The sequence below is a fragment of the Ictidomys tridecemlineatus genome, chromosome 14 (assembly GCF_052094955.1).
Source record: "Ictidomys tridecemlineatus isolate mIctTri1 chromosome 14, mIctTri1.hap1, whole genome shotgun sequence".
In the NCBI taxonomy this organism is placed as follows: domain Eukaryota; kingdom Metazoa; phylum Chordata; class Mammalia; order Rodentia; family Sciuridae; genus Ictidomys; species Ictidomys tridecemlineatus.
Window position 1 is genome coordinate 23,909,968 of NC_135490.1, and position 25,285 is coordinate 23,935,252.

At 33.7% G+C, this 25,285-nt stretch overlaps 1 protein-coding gene across 1 annotated transcript in view; it reads left to right on the top strand.

Moving 5' to 3' along the window:
* Window positions 1-25,285, top strand: part of Galntl6 (polypeptide N-acetylgalactosaminyltransferase like 6) — a 1,056,167-nt gene that overhangs the window by 713,431 nt on the left and 317,451 nt on the right. The gene's annotated exons all lie outside the window — the stretch shown is intronic.

Sequence of the window (25,285 nt, forward strand, 5' to 3'; positions counted from 1 at the left end):
AAGAAGAGACAGAAGTATAAAAGCTAAATCTTTATCCTTCATAGTCAGAAATCAACACACAAAACTGAAAAAAAAAATGAGGAAGTAACAATGAAAGCAGGTCATATTGAGCTATGGAGACAAAGACCAAAAGAATCAACTAAAAAAGGTAAAAAGGGATTGTCTCAGGAGAAAGGGAAATGGAGATGCTCTAAACTGAAGATTTTCTTAAATCTTGTAGAAGTACTTATAATATATGTGTGTGTTACAATATGTGTGTGTGTATATGTGTGTGTGTTTAAAATGGTTAAACAAATTTAACTGGTGTATTAACATCAGAATTTAGAAGAAAGAAAGAAGGAAGAAAAGAAAGGCAGGAGGGAAGGAAAAAAGAGGAAAAGATGGTTAATGAGAAAAGAAATAGAAACCATCTAAAATCTAGAGTAACCATGCTTTTATAAAACGGTATGAATTTTAATGTTAAAAGCATCAATCTGAGCACAGAATAACGCAATTTCTAAAAAGAACAAAGTTAAGGTCATATTTTGTCATTCCTCCAATCTGTTCCCATTCAGCTCTTCCATTTCTTTTTCTATAGGAAAACACAAGTAATTTTCCAGATCTCTTGCAATAAATCTAATTTTTGGCTGGCATTCCCCTACAGCCCAAATGAAAGACATTATGATCCCCAGACTTGATTCAGAGAAAGGCTCACAATTGTTCTAACACTGTGTAAATGGGTTAAGAACTGGAAGACTTTTTTTTTTCCTAGATTGGGCCCCCATCCAGTTTAGGACAGATTTATTTTTTCAATTCTTACTTTAGCATTATTATTCAAATCTTTTTCATGAGATGTTTTACACATCAATTATATTTTCCCAAATATTTTTTTTAAATTAATTAGCGCAAAATGACTGGTTGGATGAAGAAACAGATAAAAATGGGAAAGGCAGTGGTGTAAGATGGACATCATTACATGTATGAAGACACGAAAGGTGTGACTCTACATTATGTACAACCAGAGATATGAAAAATTGTGCTATATATGTGTAATATGAATGGAGATGCATTCTAATGTCATATATAAAAAAAAAGTTTCTATCAAGGGGGGTTGGAAATTAAAGCAGTTTTACCCTGAAAGAAAGAAATCAGAAATTCTGAGATATAAAAAATGGCATAATTTATAGATTTAAGATTGTTTTCAAAATTTCCAAGTTATATAGGCCTATAATTCCTTGCTACCAGGCAGCCAATACAATCTAAAATGTGATTCCCATTTAACAATTTGCATGGATCACTGTGGTAATTAGCAGCCCTTTGCTTACAAGACCATAAATTCTTTCAGCTTAAGCAAAAGTTAATAAATCAATTAACTGGTTCAGGGTTTGTCTTGGCCCTAAAAATTGAGATGCACAATCAAATGCAGGATCTTGAAATTTCTGATTTCTGTCTCTCTGGGTAAAAGGGCTTTGTTTCTTTCCCCTGGGATAGATCCATTTAAGTCTGCTTCTTCATCCAACCAGCAGAAAATGTTCTATTAAGGCAGCAAACTATGTACAGATGATCCACCGAGATTAATTACTTCTGGGAATCCCAATGTCAAGTTCCCAGAAAACAGCATCTGACCTGGTTTGGGTTCAAAATTCATGGAGTCCAAACAAAAACTCCAAAATCTAGTCCTTGGCTATGAAGAAGCATTTCTCAGGAAGGGGAGACACACAGCAAAGACACCAATAGGTACCTACTACTTTTGCAAATAAATTAGATCACACAACACTATTCTCAGTTCATTCTAATTCATTATTGACATGGTTGGTCTGTGTTTGTCATCTTGTTTTCCTGATGAGCACAGATTGTGCAATGTGTACTGAAATAAAGAAAAATGCACTCACTACCTGCTACTAATTTATAGGAGCAACCAAAATAACATTTCTTTGAATGCTTATAACTCTGCTTATATCTTTTGATTCTTTTCTTTCATTATCCTTTTTAATCATTTTCTTGTAACTATTTGATTTATTGTCATAGTCAAATCAATAACACCATTATTTTATGTGTATATTTTCTATTTATTTCACTGCTCATATTTTACCTTTTAGCATGTATTTGTGACAGTTGCTTCAAAAAAAATTTTTTTTTGGGGGGGGGGGTCGGGGCAGGGAATATACATAAATGTAAACAAATCACTCACAATCCCAGTAATTTCTTTCAAGTGTCACTGATATCTTCTTCCTCAATGTATCCAACCATGGATAAAGTCTCGATTAACTATTAAAACTCTGCTGCAGGTAAACCTTTAGGAAAGAACAATTAAAATTTTACCACACAGAAGAAATATTCACCTAACTCCTAACTCTGCCGTAGAATAGTTTCTTAAGCATGTTCTGATTTGATCTGATATACTGAGGAGTTGTTTCCCAATTAAACACTTCCTGACACAAAGTCTCCATTTTCCTCCTGCCTCTTTCTCATCTCCTTTTATCTAGTTCATGTTTTTATTCATTAAGAAATATTTATTATTGAGTATCTAATATGTATGAGGCACCATTTTGAGAGACGGAGAGAGAACAGAAACAAAGTGTTCTGTTTCTTGGAATTTCTCTTCCAGCAATGAAGGATAGCAATAAATAAATAAGGAAACAAATTAAAAAATAAAGAGACCGGAATAAGTTTTATGCTGAGCATTAAAGAGTGCTGTATTTTACAGAGTAAGTGAGTATCCCTTCTGAATAATCTGAGATCTGAATGACAAGACTGGGCCAACCATGCTGAGATCAAAGGGAAAAGCTCCCCATGCAGAAGAGAAAGCCAGGCAAAGGCCCTGGGGTGGGAGAGAGCATACATGTCCCTGAAACCTGAAGAAAACCTGTGTAGCTGTGGTGTATGGATTAGCATAGAGACAGGGCAGAAGAGTAGGTAGGGGTCAGAGCCTGGTAAGCCAGGGTGGGGAGCTGGATTTTATTCTAATGAAGGTAAATCCATAGGGCTATTTTAAGCAATGGGTAGGAAAATCCCAACTGCCGTAATTAAAATACTGCCATCACTTAGTAAATAGGTATAAGTGAAGTTAGCTACTGAACAAATATTAGGGGGAAATCTGGTTGCTGTCATTGCCTGTGTGTTCTAATCCAGATACAAACTTGGTTAAAGGTGTCTGGATATAGCCTAGGTGATTAGCAAATCTCTCGTGAATTTATGCTGACTTGTTATAAATGTCAGTAGTTTCTAAAGTAAAGCTATAAAGTCTTCCTTTTCCACATGAATTTTAATGTTGCTTTCAACTATGCATTTCTTCATTCTAAAATTATTTTGGAGGCCCTTCTGTGGCCCAGGAGCTTCACTAACTATACTGCCTATACAACACAGGAAGCAAGACCCAGACTCTGTCTTCAGGGAGCTGATCACTTAATGAAAACTTTAAAAATACTCTAACCTCCTTTGGGAAATAATTTAGAAGCATTAAACATAGGTGCTTCCTCTGTTTATGCATGTGTAAACCATCTATTCTCCTGAAGAAGTAATTGCATAAACTTGACTTCTTTCTCTGGCCCTTTCTTGACCCAAACTGATGCTTCCTTGTGGGAGCATCAATAGTCTCTGGAGCTGCTGACCACACAAACCCCGGGTACTTCTGAATATGTGTCCTGCAGTATCCCTCTGAGAATCTCTCTAATTCAAGGGCTCACGGTTATTACAGTTCTTTGTTGTAGAGGGTGGTTTCACAGTTAATCGTTGTTTTCCATTGTAGAAAGTAAAACTTTGGAATAGTACTGTAAGTCCCTCTTAAAAACAAACACTCCATAATTAAGTAATTTTTTAAAGTTTTCCTAAGAAGAAAATATAAACCTTTCTTAGCCATTTTTAATGAGTGGCAAAGGATTTTTTTAAGATCATTTAATTTTTTTAAAAAAACTCTTTGTAATGCCCTTTTTGTTATAACTGACCTGGAATGCTCAAGACAGCCTTCCCACTGACCTCACATATTCCACAAGTTCCTTCTGTACACTCTGGGATTAATGTTCATTTTGATCTGCACAATCCCTACCAAAACACACAGAGACACCCACCCTCCCCTGCTAAAAAAAAAAAAAAAAAATCACAGCTTCCTACATAACAATACTGCTAGTGCAGCTGTGTGTTCCTCTGTCTGTCTGTCTGTCTGTGTGCTTAAATTTTGCTCTATTCTAACTTGTGGGTAAGCCAAGAGAAATAAATTATCCAGTAGAGAGAAAGAATAACTCATTTACTTTTCTACAGGAGTCAAATTTGAAGGACTTCTTACAATTCTTTAAAGAAAAAATTTACCATTTCTGGGCAAGCATTTTTGTATCATTTAAAAATGAACAGATTTCCTTAGTCTTCTGGTTCTTAAAAACACAGACTTTCCAATGTACACCTCTGAATTGAATTTAGATATAAGATCATGAAATTATTAATACTTTCTCGAATGCACAATAGTATTAAAGTATGATGTATTTTGACACTATACCCTGTATGTAACAACCAACTCTTTCTACCTTTTTTAAATTGCAATCTTAAATTATGAGTTTTTTCCGTGATAAAAGTATAATATTTAAAGTTCAACAGTCACAAGTATTAAACTGAAGACATGTTAACATTAAAAATTCTGCTGCTTACACACCATCAATGGCATAGTGGATTATCTCATAAATTAGAAGACGGTAATGTTTCAGTAATGTTTCCCATTGGTATGGATGTAAGTGAAACCTGAGCCGTGGGGTTTTGACACTGATATAAAACATTTCATATTGAATGAAATGATATACACCTGTAAAATCAAATTTCAGTTCAGCCTATATTTGTTATACCTTGGGACTTATATTTTATGGATTTGGGATTAAAAAATCATTAAAAATACATTTGTCACATTAGGGGATCATTTAAAGTTACTTCCTCAGGGATAATTATTAGCAATAAGTTGTCAGAACTTCTCCTTCTCTTACCATACTCAACATATGATTCTCCACAGTTAACCAGATAACAGTGCTGAAGAACATTACTCATGTTGGACAGCCACCCGAGTCTTAACTTCCTTTTATTTTTAATTTAAGTATTAAACCCAGGGGTGCTTAAGTACTGAGCCACATCCCCAAATCTTTTTATTTTTATTGTTATTTTTTTAAATTTTGAGGCAGAGTCTCCATAAATTGCTAAGGCTGGCTTTGAGCTTGTGATCCTCCTGTCTCATCCCTCGCCAAGCTGCTGGGATTATAGGTGTGTTGTCTTACCACACCTAGCTATAATTTCTTTTGTCTCTAAAAATTCCCCCTAAATAGGGAGTTGTTCTTCTTTTGTCTTTCATCTGCAAACATCCTCACTTTTTCTCAGTACAGCTTCCTTGTTGTCAATCTTCTGCAGATTATCAACACATCTAAAAAGAGAATATTTAACCAATTAAGTAGCTAAAATGACTCAAAAAAATCAAAATAAAAAAAAATCAAAGCTAGGACCTAAGGCCAAAGAATCAAACCAAAATGAGGCTGGATCTTACCAGTGAAAATAAACCAAGAAATCTACAATTCAAAACCAAGGTCATATTGTATAAGGACATAAGTCTACATTTTATCTTTACATAACAGATCATCTCTAGAGCACTTCTCCAACTACAAACCATAATTATATCCATCAGTGGCTCTGGGGCAGTATCATCAAGCTGATAATGCACCTGTGTCTCTGCCAATCACACCGCCACAGAAACTAGAGGAGAGAAAAATTATGATTCTCAACAGTTCTTTCTCTCTCCCTGTGAAATAGCCATTATCTCCATAGCAATCTGTGTTTAAGACTGTGATCCAATTTTCTTCTTTTGACATTGCTGTTGTTTATTTTATGCTTTCATAGAGTCTCCATTGTGAAAAGTATTTTAATCATTTTTTCCTTTATTCATCCCAATTCATTAAAACAGTTGCATCTAATTACATAAAAACAAGATATTTCTGTGCAAATACATACATATACATACACTACATAGGAAATATAACTCATTTTTCTGAATAGAGTAATTATAAAAACAAATCATTGACCATAAGGAAAAAAATTCTTTGGAAAACTAAAAAGTACTGATTACAATAATATATAGATGTAATAAAATGAAGACTATAATTGGCAATTGGATAGAGTCATTATGTAAATGAAACATAACCAAACGCAGTTTTTTCTTTCATTTTTTTGAATACGTAGTAATGTTTAATGTTTAGGAGATATAGAAAAAAGACTAAATATTCCATTACACTTATTACCTTATGTTTTTAAGAATTGATAACATTGCCTAACTATTTTCTTTACTTCTCTGAATGTTATAGCCCTAACAAATCTGCTAAGAACAAGTAATATCTGTTCAGTCATTTCAATTACCAAAGTAAGATTCTAGGCAAATTCTTCTTTTACAACTCATGTGTGGATAATGATGTTTTTGTGAAGTAAAATGAGTGTGATTTGCTTTGAAGATTCCCTCCTTCAGCTCCAATGGGATCTCTTTTTGTTATTTTGGGATACAAAGAATAAACATGCCTTATATGTAAAGTATAGGTAATTTGAGAAAAAAAATACATCTTTTAAAAAAACATCAAAAAGTTTTTTAAAGTATTACTTTGATGAAACCCAATATATCTGAAGCCATAATTCATAATAGGCTTACCATCCTAAGTCTAAATCAATGTTTTAAATACTCAGAAATAGGTGACATTTATATAATGAAATTACACAGCCATTAATGTTTGTGTTTTGATAATATTTAATGACATGAAATCATTTATATTACTGCACAATAAAACAGTATGTAAACATACATGTTATGGGTCCCAATTTTGCTTTTACTGTGAGACAATTGCTAATGTACCCATGAGTAAATTGGAAAGGAAAAAACAAGACAGGAAATATGTTTGGATCTCAGGTGATTTTTTTCTTTGTATGTTTCTATAACTTCTAAAGGGGTTTTTAATTCTTTCATGCCACCCCAAAATTTAAAAACCTTGTTTTTTTTAAAGCAAAAAAGGAGACATCCATTATCCATTATCCTATCACCATTATACAAATATTAGTAACCTCCTTCTAGCATTCACTTAGTTATAATCATTATCTGTCATTAGTACTTTTCTCAATGCATTTTCTGTAATCATTTCATAATTTTAAAAATTATCTTTTAGTTTCCCTTTTAATATTGTGTTGAATGTTTGTCCTAAATGTTAACTAAGCAGATCTTAGTTTAGATGAATAAATAATAAATGAAGAAGAAGAATGGATGAATAAATGAAGTGTTCTGTAGAGTTTTTGTTAGATTTAATAATTGTCTTTGAAGATAAAGACACAAAAATTGTGTTTCATTGGTAATCAGTTTTTTAAAACTATCCAAAATCTCCATACGACATTATTTATTTATGTAGTGGAATCTCCACCAACTTATGGAAGAGAAATACTCAAGAAATACTTTCAGGTAATACCTTAGTGAAAGAAAAGAATATTTTTTTCCAGTGAAAAGAAGAGATAACAGAATGTGTTATTTTCAGGTAATTTTCGTTTGTAGAATATTGGCGGGGGCGGGGGGGTGGTCCGGAAACAGTGACCAAAAAATGTATTCTCCCAACTCTTTTTAAATTAGTTCAAAGAATAGCCTTCAACATGGCAAGAGCCTGTCTGTCTGGGCCCTTTCCTAGAATTTGGTAGCAGACTCCTGAAAGGCCATGATCCAAAGCCATGATCCAGCTAAGTTTGACTGTCCCTCCCTGACTCCCAGAACCAGCCTAATCAAAGCCATCTTCTACTTAGATTCTCATCAAACAGTTAGCATTCCTTGCCCCCTTTTTCTATGCTTCTCATTTTTATCCTGATGAACCCAAGCATCTCTACTCCTCCCCTATGTAGTTCAATCATTCACTTCTAGTTCTTTCCTCAGGAAAACAAGATCTAAGCTTGCTAGTTCATTTAGCATAGCTTTCCATAATAGGATTACCAACTACACTAGATTCACTTCTGTATCCAGTGTGTTCCCTCCAACCCCTAAAGTATCTTCTCTCCTGGTTTAGGTTATCATTACACAACTTTATTCATTTCTCATCTGGAATATTTATCCCTCCAGCATCAGGAAGAGGCTTTTTAAAAGCCAAGGTGACACACAGTCTGCCTGCAAGTGAAACATGACTTAAAGACAGGTTTTTCATGGCCTTCACAGTAGTCCATATTTTGAAACTAGAAATTTTTATGTAAACATTCAGATTTTCATCTTCACTCAAAACCCTGGCTTGTTAGGTCACATTGTTCCTCGTGCAATAATTATTTGAAGCTGAGTGGCAAGGGATCTTCTTGATGGGTCAGGTTATACTCTCCTCAGTCTAACCCAGTTTTTAGATCTCCTTGTTTCTTAGACAGTGAAGTTCCAATAGCAAAGAATGAAGCATCTATTCAAGAGGAAAAGTCTCAACGTCCTCTGTTATAACACAATTTAATCTGCAAAAGGTTAATCACAAGCTTGTCTAAGTTTTATTTTCTTTGTTACTATAGTTTAATATTTGTTCCCGTATAGTATATTTTTTATTGGTGCATTATAGTTGTACATAACAGTTGGGTTCATTTTGACAAAAATCATACATGCATGGAATTTAATTTACTCCATTTCAGTCCCCAGGTGCCCCCCTTCAATGACTTAATATTTTGCTGTTGTTATTGTTTGCATTCGGAATTGAACCCAGAGGCATTCAACTACTGAGCCTCATCCACAGCCCTTTTTTTTTTCTTTTTTTTTTTTTTTTTTGAGATGGAGTCTCACAAAGTTGCTGAGGCTGATTTTTGAACCTGGGATCCTCCTGCTCCAACCTCCCAAATTACTGGGAAGACAGGTATAAATGTGCCACTGCACCTGGCTATTATTTCTTGAATCCTGTTTTGGGCCAAGCATTAGTGAGAAAATGTGGATAAAGGAAAGAGAAAAGTACATTTCTATTTTCCCAGAGATCCTAATGTAGTCATTGTAATAGAAACATAAGTATATTATTATAACACAACGTGATAACACAGTTACATACAAACAGCACCAAAGATTTTTTTCTGAGTATTTCCTGTATTGTTCCTGTATTCTACATACACAAAATCAGAAATGCCTAATAAATTTAATGACCTACATTTATATAATTTTATAAATAACCATGTCATCATTTGGGGCTGTAACCTCCTGGAAGGCATAATTGTAATATTTCAGGAATTGTAAAATACCTGCCATAGTAATGTGAAGCACTAAGAAATCACCATTCCACTTTAGAATACACCTAAAACCTTTACCTCTAACCTACTGTTTAGCTACCTAACTCAAAGGAATTTTTCAGATGTTTGAGTTAAGTATTGCACTTGATAGATGTTACATAAATCTGTTATTATAGCTCTTGATGTTCTGAAATGTATTTTTTTAAACATAGCGCCACCTGCTTATTTCAGACTTACTTAAAATAAGAATTATTTTGAACTCTTAGGTCAAATTTCTAGAACCTGAAAGTAACTTTAAGAACTACTTCAATTCAAATTCATAGCAAACTAAACACATTCTAAGCTTTAGTTTAGGGAGTTTTTTAACCCCCTAAAAAGATCTACGGTGGACTCATGGCTCTGTCTCCCTACACACAGTTAACAGTCTTTAAATCTAAATGTCATATCTTGCTCACGAACTCACTTAATAATTTTCTACATGTGAAAACATCTTTTGGTCATTCACACAACTTGATCACTTTATTTTTCTGTCACAGAACTGGCACATAGAACCAAATGACCAGCTCCAAGTTTGGCAGAATTATTTTTCATGATATGTGCAATATTCTATTTGAGCAAGAGTAATACCTAATAAATATTTTTGGCAGCACATCATATCTTAGTTACGCACTGAACTTAACTTTATCCATCTGTCTCTTCTCAGTGAGGTACTTGGCTTGATCTACTAGAGCTTATGATTAGATAGTAATTTTTATGTATGATAAACCTACAGTTCTAACAGCACTGTTAATGTAAAAACTGTAAATTTCACACTTCTTGAAAGGAATTTTTCAACCCACCTTTAAGGTACTGCCTTCCTTGAGTACAATGTCAACTTAACACATTATACTTTTCAGGAAGACACCAAGGACTAAGGAGTCCTAGAACTACAATCTTATCAATTGTTTGCTCTAACATGGAATTTTATGATATTATGTTAACAAAAAATAAAAGTCATTGCTATAGAAATTACCTTATTGTTTGAAGTGATTATGAAAATAATCATAAGCCTAATTTCATAAAGACTCTAAATAATGACAAGTCAACATTTATCTTATTGTTAACCACATACTATATTACCCAATAAATAATAACTAAAAATAAAAACTGGTTAAAATTTGTGGTAGACTGTAAACAACTTTACAAAGCTGTCCATCTCATAATCCCTAGAATTTATGAATATGTAATTTCTCAGGACAAAAGGAATTTTTCAGGTGTGGTTTAGTTAAGGACCCTAAGAGGTCACCCTACATCACCTGGGTAGGCTCAAGGTATCCAGAGCCCTTACAAGAGGGGACAGAAGGATCAAAGTAAGAAAAGGACATCTAGCCATGAAAATGGAGATCAGGATGATGTGGAGCCACAGAGAAGAAATGCAGGCTAAGGAAACTGGGAGACACAGGGAAAATGACCACCTGTGGTCTTTAGGAGGAATGCAGGCCTGCTGACCTAGTTTAGATTTCTACTTCCAGAACTGCAAGAAAATATATTGGTATTGCTTTAAGCTACTAAGTGTGGTCATTTGTTATAGCAGCAATAGGAAACTAATATACTTCTTAACCAAATGTTCCTGAAAAAAATATGTTCATCTAATAGACTTTACAGAGGTTGGAATAATATACAACTTTTATTTATTTTGACAAATATTTATTAAAGGCCATAAGGATTTTTTTCTTCTTAATAGTGAAGTCAATATTTTTACTTTTTCCAATCCTGCTAACACCTCACATGTATTATATGGAAAGAAATCACCATAATAATTGTGATTTTCTTCAGATTTACCAAGAAATACTTGAAGTGGTAAAATATACTTTGAAACAATTGTTGATTTCAAATATAAAAATCAACCAAAAAATCTGAAACAAAATTTTTAAAAAAACTCATTTCCTTTCTGAGTGCTAATTCATTAACTAATTACTAAATAAAAAAACACTATAATTTTATTAACTCTTCTTAAATTAGAACTTTTGGACTTAAAGATAATTTTTTGTAATGATAAAGGATTAAAACTGCTTAATATAATAGGGCAATGTCAAATAAGGATTACACAAATCATATTTGGAAACAGCATAAAAAACTGTGAAAAAAAATTTATTTAAGACAGTATCTACAGAGCTAATACATTTCTAAATGAACATAGAATGCATTAGAGAAGAAGAGAAAAAATAAGCTAGAGGTTTCGACCATTCATATCCTAGAATATTTTAAGATTTATGAAATGAAATTGATTTGCAAAATCAGACAGAATTGTTGTATTTATCTTTCATTAACATGAATGTAACTCAAAAATATTAATCACATTGATTATCCTTAAGCAATTTTCTAGTTTATTATTAAAAGCCTAAGTATTCATTTTTTCCAAGTATTCAATAAGACTGCCTGTCAAAGTAAAAAGAAAACAATAAATTCTACAAGGTGTAATGAAACGAAAAGTCATTTAACACAATTTAATATTTTCTATGGACATTAATTTCAAGGATAAACCTAGGACCCACAAGAGTTACTGGCTAGTCAGAAGTCTTAAATTCTACATCTGACACTGTCACTAATAGCACATTTTTAGGGGCTGGGTTTGTGACTCAGTGGTAGAGCACTCTCCGAACACGTTTGAGCCACTAGGTTTGAACCTCAGCACCACATAAAAATAAAAAAATAGCTAAGAATATTGGCCCACTCCTGTAATCCCAAGGCTTGGCAGGCTGAGGCAGGAGAATCACGAGTTCAAAGCCAGCATCAGCAACAGCAAGGTGCTAAGCAACTCAGTGAAACCCTGTCTCTAAATAAAATACAAAAAAGAGCTGGGGATGTGGCTAAGTGGCTGAGTAACCATGAATTCAATCCCCTGTACCCCTAAATAAATAAAAATAAATAAATAAGTAAACAATGAAATAAAGATAGTACTTTTTGAGACCACTGGAAATAACCTGTGGACTTACCACTGTGTATGTCAAACACCATAAAGAGTCCCAAGTCACTTCAATTTCGCACACCCTAATCTTCCATAGGAACTTATACATGCTTTAACTCCTTTTACCAATCATTTTCAACTTCTGAAGTATTTCATTGTGTCGCCAGAATTCATCATCAGCAAACTATCCTGTAACCCAAAATTAGTCTCTGAATATTTCATTCAATTTCTGGCTTCAACATAGCTGGTTTGTTTTGTTTTCTTGGAGTGAGTCTTTTCTCTCCTAAGGTTTTATGGCAATATACATAAGTCACTAAATGTAGAAGTGACTGAGAACAAGCTCACATGTACATGCTCACATGTACACACACACACACACACACACACACACACACACACACACACACACACACATAAAATCACCACAAGCAAATTCAGTGTATCTTCAAACCAGCTTCACATGGCCAGACTTAAAACTGCCTATGGCTGTTTTTAAGTCCTTTTAGTATAGACCCAGGAGAGGGATAGCTGGGTCAAATGGTGGTTCCATTCCCAAGTTTCCAAGAAATCTCCATACTGCTTTCAACATTGGATCCATCAATTTGCAGTCCTACCAGCAGTGTATGAGTGTACCTTTTCCCCACATCCTTGCCAATACTTATTGTTGTTTGTCTTCATAATAGCTGCCATTCTGTCTGGAATGAGGTGAAATCTTAGAGTGGCTTTGATTTGCATTTCTCTAATTGCTAGCAATGATGAACATTTTTTTATATATTTGTTGATTGATGGTACATCATCTTCTGAGAAGTGTCTCTTCAAGTCCTTGGCCCATTTATTGATTGGGTTATTTATTTTTTGTTCCTTTTTTTGTTTGTTTTGGTGCTTAGCTTTTTGAGTTCTTCATATACCCTAGCGATTAGTGCTCTCTCTGATGTGTGAGGGGTAAAGATTCGCTCCCAAGATGTGGCCTCTCTATTCACCTCACAGATTGTTTCTTTTGCTGAGAAGAAAATTTTAGTTTGAGTCCATCTCATTTATTGATTCTTGGTTTTAATTCTTGCACCAAAGGAGTCTTATTAAGGAAGTTGGGACCTAATCCCACAAGATGGAGATTAGGGCCTACGTTTTCTTCTATTAGACACAGGGTCTCTGGTTTTTTTCCTAAGTCCTTTAGGAATAAAAGTGATCCACTTTAAAAACAGCATACTACAGGGACACAGCCACATCAAAGTTTATAGCAGCACAATTCACAATAGCTAAACTGTGGAACCAACCTAGATGCCCTTCAATAGATGAGTGAATAAAAAAAATGTGGCATATAGAAACAATGGAATATTAAACATCAATAAAAGAGAATGAAATCATGGCATTTGAAGGTAAGTGGATGGAGTTAAAGAAGATAATGCTAAGTGAAGTTAGCAAATCCCCCCAAAAAACAAATGTTGAATGTTTTCTCTGATATAAGGAGGCTGATTCATAGTGGGATAGGAAGAGGGAGAATGGGAGGAATAGATGAACTCTAGATAGGGCAGAGAGGTTGGAGGGGAAGGGAGGGGGCATGGGGTTAGAAATGATGGTGAAATGTGATGGTCATTATTATCCAAAGTACATATATGAAGACAAAAATTGGTGTGAATATACTTTGTATACAACCAGAGATATGAAAAATGTTGTCTATATGTGTAAGAAGAATTGTAATGCATTCCACTGTCATATATAAATTTTTTTAAAAAAAGAAATTAAAAAATAAAAATAAACTGCCTGTGGCCACTCCATTGTCATCCAACAAAAGGGAAAATGTAGCCGAGAAAGTTAGACTGCCAGTGATCTTATTGAATTGAGGTCAAAATAGTTGACTTTGGCAAATATTGCAAAAGCACTATCCCTATGAACATAATACTAAAGCCCCCTCCCCCATGAAATAAGCCCCCAGAAGTGAAAGTGTCTGAAACTCAAGCCCCGTTAATTTCATGAGAACCCTGCTATTTCATTTACCCTACGATGACCATTTCTCCCTATGTTTTCAGCACACTCTCTTTGCTATCTCCACCAATGATGTTTTTGGTTTTCAGTTTATTATTTTGAAATAATTTCAAATTTATAAAATATTACAAAAATAATAAAAATATTTTTCTTATATCCTTCATTCAACTTCCTTAATTGTTAACATCTTATATATAAAGTATAATTGTCAAACCAGAAAAATTAAAATTGATGTAATTCTGTTAACAAACCTATAAACTTTACTCAAATTTCCTGAGTTGTCTCATTGATACTGTTTTATTCTGGTATAGAATTGAATCCAGGATCCCACAATGCATTTAGTTTTCATGTGGCCTCTAATCTGGGACAGTACCTTGTTCTTTCTTTGACATTTATGAACTTAGCTCTTTTGAATAATATCAGTATTCTGACGTCAAGGATATTTTGTCAAATATCCTACAATTTTGATTTGTTGGTATTTTCTTATTATTAAAATCCAGTTAAGCATTTCTCAAAATGGTAGCATAGAAGTAGTATTCTCAATGCATTATATTATGTGATAAATAATGCAGATTTTTCCCATTACTATTGATGCTAACATGGATCATTTGGTCAAGCTGTTATTTGCAGATTCTCCACTGTGAAGTTATTTTCTCTTATAATTAATAAGTATATAGGGAGAGAAGACCATAAATGTACTAATTTGTGGTACAGAAAAATATGAACTTTCAACCACCTCTCACCATAACATGTCCTTCCCTGGGTCTGTTCTTGCATGTACTACCTCCCACTGTCACTAAAGTTGAACTTTCCATGCTATAAGACTGTGCCTCTTCCTGATTATTTCATTCAATCTTGTGTCTTTAAAAGCCATTTATACAGCATACTAGTTTTCTAGAGTGATTGTAACAAACTACCACAGATCAGATGGCTTAAAAAATAGAAATTTCTTTCTCTCAGTTGTGCAGACTTGAAGTCCATGATAAAGGTGTTGGAAGGTTTCGTTTCTTCTGAGATCTCTTTGGCTTTCATATGGTCACCTTCTAATCTGTATACTCACATGGTATTTTCCTTATGTGTGCACATCTCTGGTGTTTCTCTGTGTCACCAAATTTCTTCTTCTTATAAGGATACCAGTCAGATGGGATTAGAGCTTACCTATGGCCTCATTAATTTAATCACCTTTTTAAATGTTTCGTTTTCCAAATATGTTCATATTCTGAAATGCTAAGTATTTCTCCCCTTGAACATATGAATTTTAGGTATAATAATGACTGTAATATATGGAAACTCTGGACTTTATGGCTCCAATTCAGACGTCCCTCCCAAAATTCAGATTTATACGTACAATAACCTCAACTCGACTTAAATGTCTCATCGACATTTCAAAATCAACATGTACAAAATTGAACTCTCCAACTTTTTCCTGCAAAGCTCTGCAGTCATAACCATACCTGTCTCAGGCGTCAGTCACTCCACTTTCCCATTCTTCCACTGTTCTGATCAAAACTTATAGAATCATTATTTATTGTCTTTTCAACAGACAACAACCAATCCACTAGGAAATCATGGGTCTCTAATTTTAAAATATGTTCAAAGTCTGACCACTTATTTCCCTCTTCCTTGCTCTATTAACTCTGACTGGATTCCTACAACAGTTTTCCAGGAGGTCTCTCTCTTGGCCCTTTATAATTTATTCTCTATGCAGAAGGCACATGGATCCTTTCAAAGAACAAATTCAGCTGTACAACTCTTGCACTTGAAACCCTTGACACTTGACTGTTCTGGGCTCTCCTCCCCACCCAATAACTCTTGGATCTACTCCTATTTTTCTCACAAGTAGAATTGCTTATTACACCTCAGCCAAACTGACCCCTTCAGACAACTACCCTAAAACACACCAATCATGCTCCTGCTGTGGTGCATTTGCCCTAGCTACTTCCTCTGTCTGGGAGGCTCTACTCTTGGATATGTGCATGGCTACCCACCTCCCCTTCTGAAAGACTTAGCTTAAATATCATCTCATCAGTAAGACCTTCACTGACAATCAGTCTGACTACTGCCACTCCGCTATATTACCCTGCACCTGGACTTTTTCTCTGTTTGTGACGTCATTTACCATTTAGCATAGCATCTAATTGATTTATTCACTCCGTTGTTACTGATTGTCTTCTGTATCAGGAATGTAAGTTCTATAGTGCAGGGATCTTTATTAATTTAACTCTATAATAATTAAATTTAACTCCATAATTAAACTCCATTATATATTCAAAATATCTAAGGCAGTGTTTGGGATTTTATAGATGCTTCAAAAAATAGCAAGCAAATAAATATTCCAATTAAAAAATTAGCAAAGAACCTAAATAGCTATTTTGCAAAAGAAGACATACAAATTCCCAGAAGCATATAAGAAAAATATTCAGTTATCACTACCCATAAAGGAAATACAAATTAAAACCACAATAAGGTATCCCTTTCATACCTGTTAGAATGGCTATTATAAAAAAATAAGAATAACAAGAGTTATTGTTAACTCACAATATCTTGGTGAGTAGAATATTGTGAGCACAATACAAGAAAAAAGACCATTAAATACTTGGTGAGAATGTAAATTAGTACAGTATTTATAGAAAATAATAGGTTGATACCTCAAGAACTAATAGAAATTACATATGGTCTAGCAATTCCATATATATATATATATATATACACACACACACACACACACACACACACACACACACAAAGAATAAAGAACTATGATGTCAACGAGCTAGATAAGCTTTCATGTTCATTTCAGTATTATTCTCAAAGTATGGAAAAAAAAAACCTAAGTATTCATCAGTAAATGAATGGATAAAGAAAAATACACACACACACACACACACACACACACAAATAAAACATTATTCAACCCTTAAAAATAAGAAAGTCCTTGCATGTCCAACAACATGGGTGAACCAGGAAGATACTATGTTAATTGAAATAAACCAGGCACGTAAAGACAACTACTGAATGATGTCACTCATATGCAAAATCTTAAAAAGTCACAGTTGCAGAAGCAAAGAATAGGATAGTGGTTATCAGAGGCTAGTGTGGGTATGGAGGCATTAATGAGATGTTGGTCAAAAGATACAAAATTTCAGTTCAGCAGATAGAATAAGTTTAAGAAATACATTGTAAAACATAGTGAAGGTTGTCTGTAACAATGTGTTATACTTTTGAGAATGACTAAGAAGTTCATTTTCTTAGTCATAAGGTATTTTAAGGGTACTCATCACCAAAAATAAAGGTATGTTAGGCAATATGTATGTTAAGTAGGTTGATTTAATCATTCCACAATGTACACATATTTTAAACACATTTTATACCATAATGTTCTGATATTTGTCAATTAAATAAGTAAATAATATTTGAATGCATGAGTGAATGAATGAATAAAGAGCAAGTGCCATTCATGTCTCTTCTTGAGTCTCAGATCATTCATTTTTTAATACTAAGGCAAAATTATATAATTTCTGTTATATATTCCAACAAGCAAAATTTCACTTTCTGGTTCTGTAGATTTTGCTTAGAAAAAATTAATAAATACATAGCAATCCAACATTACCCAACAAAAAAATTGATTATATTAAACATTTTTAAAAATTCTTTCCTAAAAAATGACTGCTGAAGTGCTATATACTCATTAGGAATCTTGTGACACAGAAATGGGGAGGAATAGTCACCCAAAATGAAGTGTCTGAGGTCTCTCGTCAATTGAAGGTTAATGGCAAATGAAGATAAAATGCCTTCAAAATTATCACATAAATCAATAAGCAAATGATGTTGATTACAACTATGATTTAATTAATTATAGAGCACATCTGTTGCATTAATCAAGTTAAAAATCTGTAGTGGAATTTAAATAGAATATTGTATCTCAGGAAACCTGGCTTTTTTAAAGTAAACTTTTTATTAAAGAATAAATACATTAAAGAAAAGTGTACAGATCATGTATGTACTGCTTGGTGAGTTTTTACAAAGTGAATATAACCATGGAACTATCATTCAGATCAAGAATCAGAATATTGTGAGCACACAAAACATCTCCCCAAAGTCCTTGACCAGCCACTCATGCCCATTTCCTTTAATAACCACTATATTTCTTTTTAATTTCATGGATTAGTTTTGCTTGTGTTTGAATTTTCTACAAATGTAAGCATAGAGTGGATAACTTTTTGTTCAATATTCTTTGTAATACTTATTAATGTAGTTCATACATTATTATTGATCTATAATATTTTACTGTATGGATATACCACAGTTTAGTTTTTATACTGTTGATCTTGAAACATATTGCTGGTCATAAAATATGCTGATTTTTTAGTATTATCAGATGGTTTCCCAAATTTATTGTTCCACCTTATATTTCTACCTTCAATGTATGACAGTTGTGATTATTTATCATCTTCTCCAAAACTTGTTATTTATGTCTTCAATTTGGTTATTCTGAAGCATCTGTAGTGGTACCATATTGGTTTGCTACCTAGGTGTTTATATGGTTTCAAAATTGAGTTATTGAATAGTCAAGGTAAAGTGCAAATATCTTCATTGAGCTTGATGAATTTTTGCATGTATACATGCCTATCCTAAATCACTATTGAGAACAAAATATAGAACAAAGTCAGGACCCCAGAAAGCTCTCCTGTTTTCCCAAGAGGTTAGAACTATTCTGACTTTTTGTGTATCAAAGATGTTTTCCTTTTCTTAAACTTCAAATAAATAGAATCATATTCTTTTGTATCATGTATTTCATTTAGCAGTATTTTTTCTTTAAATTGCTTTGAAATATTATAATATATGAATGTATCACAATATATTTACCCACTCTAGTATTGAGGGGTATTTGGGTTGAGTAAAGTTGCAATGAATAATATTTTGTTGTAATCATCTCTTCTGTAGAGATCATAGATAGAAATAAAAACAGAAATAGAAATGTATATATACTGGATTTGAGGAGAGAGTATAATTGCTAGGTCATAAGGTAGGCATAGTATAGTCTTACAAGATTCTGTTGAGTTTTCACAATACCATTGTTAATTCATACTCCTACCATCTATTTATGACTTCTAGTTACTCCACAAGTCCAACAGCATTAAGACAGCCACTGTGCTGGTTGTATGGTTATATCACATTTTTCTTTGCATTTCTTAATAACTAACAATGTGGAATGACTTTTTATAAACATACTGGATATTTGGATATGCTTAATTGGATTATTTACTTTTATTAATTTGCAGGAGTGCTTTTATAAATCCTAAATACAAGTTCAATCCTTTGTTTGTTGTGTTTATGATAAATATTGTCTCATATTCTTGTCTTTCATTTCTTGGTAGTGTTTTTTGATAACTAGAAGCTATTACATTTAATAAGGGCCAATTTATTAATATCTTATTTTATGATAATGCCTCTTTTTAAAAAATTACCCAATGACCATGAACTTTTTTAAAAAATTTTCATCTAGAAGCATTATTATTTTTCTTTAAAACTTAGGATTTGATACATAAAAAATGTTTGTGTGTCATACAAAATAGAAATTAAGGTTTGTTTTTTCCATTAAAATATCTAACTGATTCGAGGTCACTTATTACTTCCCCACTGACATGCAATGGCACCTGTTTTTGAAAATGACCATGTATGTGTGGGAGTACTTTTGGATAATCTGTTCCAATAATATTCACTATAATGATATTTCTTTGCTCCCATAGGAGAAAAGAAAGATCTATCCTTCCTATTATGCTCATGGCTGAAGTCCTTACAACAAAAGACACAATTATCAAGAGAAAAACATGTAAATTTATTGAATATAAGTATTACATAAAATGGGATTCTTCATGAAGAAATGAAGATCCCAAAATGCAGGTAAACTTTTGTATTTTTAGGATAATTAATGGATTAATGGGGACATAAGAGTGAACAAAGGAGGCATAAACCAATGGTAAAAAATTGGATGATAAGGTCAAGGGTGAGGCTGGCAGGGCCTGTTCAGATTCTGTGTGTGTGTGTGTGTCAGGAATAAGGGCGCTCCTTCCTTTGGGCCTAGTGAGGGCACGTCTCACAATATGGTCTTTCAACCTGCTTCAGGGCAGAAAGAAAGGGGAAGTGAGAGTGGGCTTCCTGCTTGTGCTGTCTTCCTAAATGCCAGGGTGCCATATTTCAGGGAAGCATATCCTGATCCCTGTCTCTCCAATACCACATTGTCTTGAGCTATACTTATTAGCATAAATACTCAAGCTACACTTACTGGTCTAATCTCTCCAACATTGTTCTTATTTTTAAAGATTTTCATTGCTATTCTAGGTATTTTATGTTACCATAGGATTTTTAGTGTTAAGCTTTTCAATTTTCACCAAAAATAAAAATGAAGACTGAGGTCTTGATTGGCAGCACATTAAATCTATAAGTAGCTTAGAGGCCAATTAACATTTTAGTAATATTGAGGATCCCAATCTATGAGTATGGTATACTTCTGCTACTATATGTGTCTTCCTTACTTTTTTCCAGTAATACTTTCTAGTTATGAGTCTGGAAAACATCACAAATTTGTAGGCTTGTTCCTGGTTACTTAATTAATCTTAACAATATTGTGAATGGTGCTTTTTTAAAAAATTTTCTATTTTTGTATTGATAACGTGTTTGAAAAACAATATATGAGCTTTATATCCAGCCCTTGTTTGTTGTAATGATAAATATATTTTTCTCTCTTTATATTTAGTTTTATTCAATACAGTGTTTGCTACTAAAGTTGATTTAACTACATTTACACTGACCCATTGTAGTAAAGACATTTTGTCTTACAAATTTTCTTTATCCAGACTCATCAGAATAACTGTTCTGGAAAAAAAGAAATTCTTAAAACTGTTCTTCAAATGAAACCGTGAAATACTATGTTGATAGTTTCTATCAATCATAATGTTTAACAACATGCCATTAATATTTAGCAATTCAAATTACCATTTTAGATTTCTGAAACAGAATTTTTTTAGTCAATATAAATCTTGACATTAGAAAATTGCAAGGAAGAATGATTCTTATAAGCATTTATATAAATTAATTCAGGTTAATTTGCCCCTTTGGAAGTAAGAATAACAATGAAAATAAGGACTTCTGAGTGATCTCTTAACAGTACAGTTACAGGTAAAGATGGAGAAGAAGCAATAAACTCACCCTCACTTACCCATAAAGAACAAATTTTGGAGGAGTTAACTAGCTCTTGGGTAATCATAGTACAAGTTATATTCTGAGGAGACCTGGGCTTTCACAATCTGTGAAAGGTTGTCAATTATGTCTATCTCCAACACCTCCACACAGATAGAAAATGCTAAGTGGGCTTCAGGAGAATAGGATTCAATTGAGTCTTCACAAAAGGAAGAACAAAAATCAGATATTACATCTTGCTTGTCAATATGCTCTCTAATAGGCAATACAAAGAAAACAGCCCAGAGTACATCTCAGTTCTTATTACAAAGTGACCCATAAGTTCTCATTTATTATATCACCTGGAATAAAAGTGCAAAGCAAAGGTCATTTGAATTTCTAATATTGCTCATGATTTCATTGCTGATGGATCAGGATAGTTTAGGACAGAATAGAAGTGAACATACAGAATACAGAACATCCCATACATACAGAATACAGAACATACAGAATACAGAACATACAGAATACAGAACATCCCAGAGTAAGTGATGGGTGGGGTTGGCTGAGGATATATATATATATATAGTTCAACAATAGAGCACTTACAAAGTATGCATATGGTCCTGGGTTCAATCCCCAGCACCAAAATTAACAATAATAATAATAATAATAATAATAATAATACAGTGGTGGGGTCATCCATTCTAGGTCCCAGACCAAGGCTGACTCTCCTAAAATGTTGAAAGTTAAGCATCCCTCATATTTAAAGGTTAACTCTTAGGAACCTCTATCAAGTATGCCTAGAACTTCACAGATACCCTAGCTATGTAACTTTGCATGAATTTTCTGAGAACTAATAATGCCGAACATCCCTTCTCCTGCTATACTTCTGAGTTAAAAAAAAAAATCCTGTATCAATTGATATAAAGCCTCAAATCACTTGTGTCTATTCCTTTTTAAAAAAATTTTTTTTCCTGAGTGCTGAAGGCATCAGAGCAATCTGAGTGCACCCTGCAATATTAATGCCATTATTAAGAGTAATAGCAGTGGCAGCAGCAGCAACAATATTAAATTTTTTGAATGTTTCCTATATGTCAGGTACCTGTCAAAGAAATGCCCACTACTCAATATTTGAAACAAACAGAAATGGTGGAGTTTATTGCTAGTCATGGAAAGGAGAAGTGTGTTTGTGAAAAACAGTCTCCCTGGGAAGTGTGGGGCTCCAGGATTGGGGGATTTTTAGCAGTGGGTGTTATCTAGTGATTGACATTAGGCTGTGCAGCCTGGTTACTGGAGCTAGGCTGACTGACAGCTGACTTTCAGGCTATTCAAGTGCTGCCTGACATTTAGAAGCCCAATCTTTCTCTGATTGGCTGCATTTCAGAAGTGAAATTCCTAAATCAAGTTGCTATTACCATTGAGGATGGGCTTAAAACCCGTCCTAGTGATTACTTGTCAGTATGGCCAAAGAACAGGCTTTTCCTAGCAACACGGGAACTTTTCATTTTCATAGTACTAAATATTTTGTATAGTTTATGCATGCTACATAACTTGCCTTTGGCAGAATCCTTTAAGAATATGAATCATCTGCAGGACGTGGTGGCCCACACTTTAATTTCAGCCCATAGGAAGGCTAAAGCAGGAGGATCGCAAATTCCAAGGCAGCCTCTGCAAATTAGCTAAACCCTAAGCAATTTAGCAAGACCCTGACTCAAAATAAACATAAATAATTAAAATAAAAATAAACAGGCTGGGAGCTTGGGACTAGGAGCTGGGGATGTAGCTTAGTGGTTAAAAAGCTCCACTGGGTTCAATCCCTAGTACAAAAAACAAAACATAAGAATATGAATATGAAACTTTTTTAAAAATGAGAAAACTAAAGCTCTATTTGCCCAAAGTCACATTAAGTAAGGTTTATAAATTGTAGAACTAGAATTCAAAACTATCTCCAAAAGAATCAGGATTTATTCAAAGCTGGGTCTGCTGTTATTCAGTGAAGAATGTGGGACAGGCTTGTGGGACAGGCTGGGCCATCACCATACTGGTCACAGCTATAAAGACAGAATCCCCACTCCCCACGTGTATGCAGCACAGTGAGAATCCCTGTTGCTGCCTTTTTTTTTTTTTTTTAGTTGTAAATGGACATAATACCTTCATTTTATTTATTTATTTATATGGTGCTGAGAATCGAACCCAGTACTTCACACATGTCAGGCAAGGGCTCTACCACTGAGCCACAACCCCAGCCCCCTGTTGCTGCTTTTACTTGTGTTTGAAATCTGGGACAGTCCTCTTGCCTTCAATGTCACCTGGTAAGAATTGATCTGGATTAAATCATTCTCTTCTAAATTCTCTGCTCTCCACCTCAACAAAATTAGTAGCTTTTTACTCTTTTGTTTTTCTTTTGTTTTCTGGTGCTGGGATTTAACTTATTGGTCTTCAGAAAGGCTCAGCATTAATCTCATCTCTGAAAAAAAAATCAGATTTTTTAAAATTTGTTAACCACACTTAGTTCAATTGAGTATGGAAATTAAACTCAGGACTTCAAATTCCGTATGATAACTGATAATTCTCTTAGAATAAATTAATGCCCAGTTTTAAGGCATACCGGGTTTATTTTTACCTGTTTAAATATAAGATGAAATCATTCCCAAAATACTTAGCAGAAGAAGCTGTCTTATATTATAATCTATACAAAGTTGTACTGTTGTTGTTGTTTTGTTTTTGTGGTGCAGAGGATCAAACCCAGGGCTTCACACATGCTGGGCAAGTGCTGTATTATTGAGCTACAACTCTAGCCCATATAAGTTTTTTTATGTTCTAAGTCACAATCTCAATTTTATTTATTTTGAAAAAACAAAAGAAACACATTATTCTGAAACAACCTCAATCACTGGCATTTTGGGAGGCTGGATGTCATCTGTAGAAATTTATTTTAAAATGGGGAGGAGGAAAAGAAATTTCACATACTTTATAGTCATTATCACGGGGTCTGGGGGGGGGGTGGCAGCCTCAGCTCCAAGGGCTGAATGCTATTGTAAATAAGACTTTTAAAGACAACTTACAAAGTGTCACACTGATTTTGCTGAAAAAATAACAGACACAAAATGAATTTTGGAAAGGAAGCTCTCTTAATTTTTAGAAATGCTTTAATACCCAATGGGTTACACTCTTGTTAGAACACAGATGGTTTCCAACTTAGAATAGTTCCCCTGCAATTTTCTGACTTTACAATGGTGTGGCAGCAATACAAATTCAATTGATACTGTACTTCACATTTTGAATTTTGATCTTTTCCTGGGCTAGTGGCATGCCCTATAGTACTCTCCTGCGATGCTGGGCAGCAGCAATGAAGTTCTCAGTGAGTCACAGGATCAGGGAGGTGAAGAATTGACACACTCCCACGTACTGTGCTGCTAAGGTGTAATGCTCAGGAGCTTATTAAATGCATTTTCAACTTACAATACTTTTAACTTCAGATGTTAAAAATAGGACATAACCCCATTGTGTAAGTCAAGGAGCACTGATACTCACAAAGTGCCTTTTAGAGAAGAGAAAGAAAACTAAAATGCATAAAGAATTTCTAAAAAATTTTTCCGGGATAATAAGAAGCAGAGAAATTATTTTAAGTATTTTTTTATATATATAAGAGATTTACATATGTATGTTTAATAAATGAATTGCCTAAGAGTAGATGTGTGATTACTTCAAATCTATTGATAACCTTTAATAAGTTAAAAAAAATGAAACATTAATTTTGTAAAAGTGGATTATCTGGTTACCAGAGTAACCTTATATTGGGAATACTTTTATTATGTTTTTTTTTAATTAAAAGATTTTAGTTAAATTATGTTGGTGGATGCAGATTACTTTCATTATAATGCATTGAGATGCTTATTATTTAGCCCTAGATGAACCCAGAGAGGTCACAGCATTTCTAGAGCATTCATGTTTTGTTAAAGGTCTTCTGTACAGAGCAAC